This window comes from Corvus kubaryi, unplaced genomic scaffold (genome assembly GCF_017639235.1).
Source record: "Corvus kubaryi isolate FWS band 111438036 unplaced genomic scaffold, C.kubaryi_AGA036_p1.0 37002, whole genome shotgun sequence".
NCBI lineage: Eukaryota > Metazoa > Chordata > Aves > Passeriformes > Corvidae > Corvus > Corvus kubaryi.
The window spans coordinates 23,264-23,510 of record NW_024581006.1 but is presented as its reverse complement, the minus strand read 5'-3'; the positions used below and the strand labels follow the sequence as shown (position 1 = coordinate 23,510).

General features: G+C 32.4%; 1 protein-coding gene across 1 annotated transcript in view; it reads right to left on the bottom strand.

The window, feature by feature from the left end:
* The window catches only part of LOC121660924 (glycoprotein-N-acetylgalactosamine 3-beta-galactosyltransferase 1-B-like), a 28,599-nt gene that overhangs the window by 28,091 nt on the left and 261 nt on the right, over positions 1-247 (bottom strand).

The following is a 247-nucleotide window of genomic DNA, read 5'->3' as shown; positions in this document are numbered from 1 at the left end:
TTTTTTTTTTAAATTCTGGTGAATTTTGGGATTTTTTTTTAAATTCTGGTGAATTTTGGTGGGGTTTTTTTATTTTTGGTAATTTTTTTAATTTGAGGGACAATTGGGGATTTTTTTTGAATTTTGGGGGAATTTGGAGGTATTTTTTGCTTTTTTGGGAATTGGGGGAATTTCTGGGAATTTTTGAAAGTTTGGGGGATCTGGGAATTCATGGGGAATTATTTGGGGAGTTTGTGGGGCTTGAATT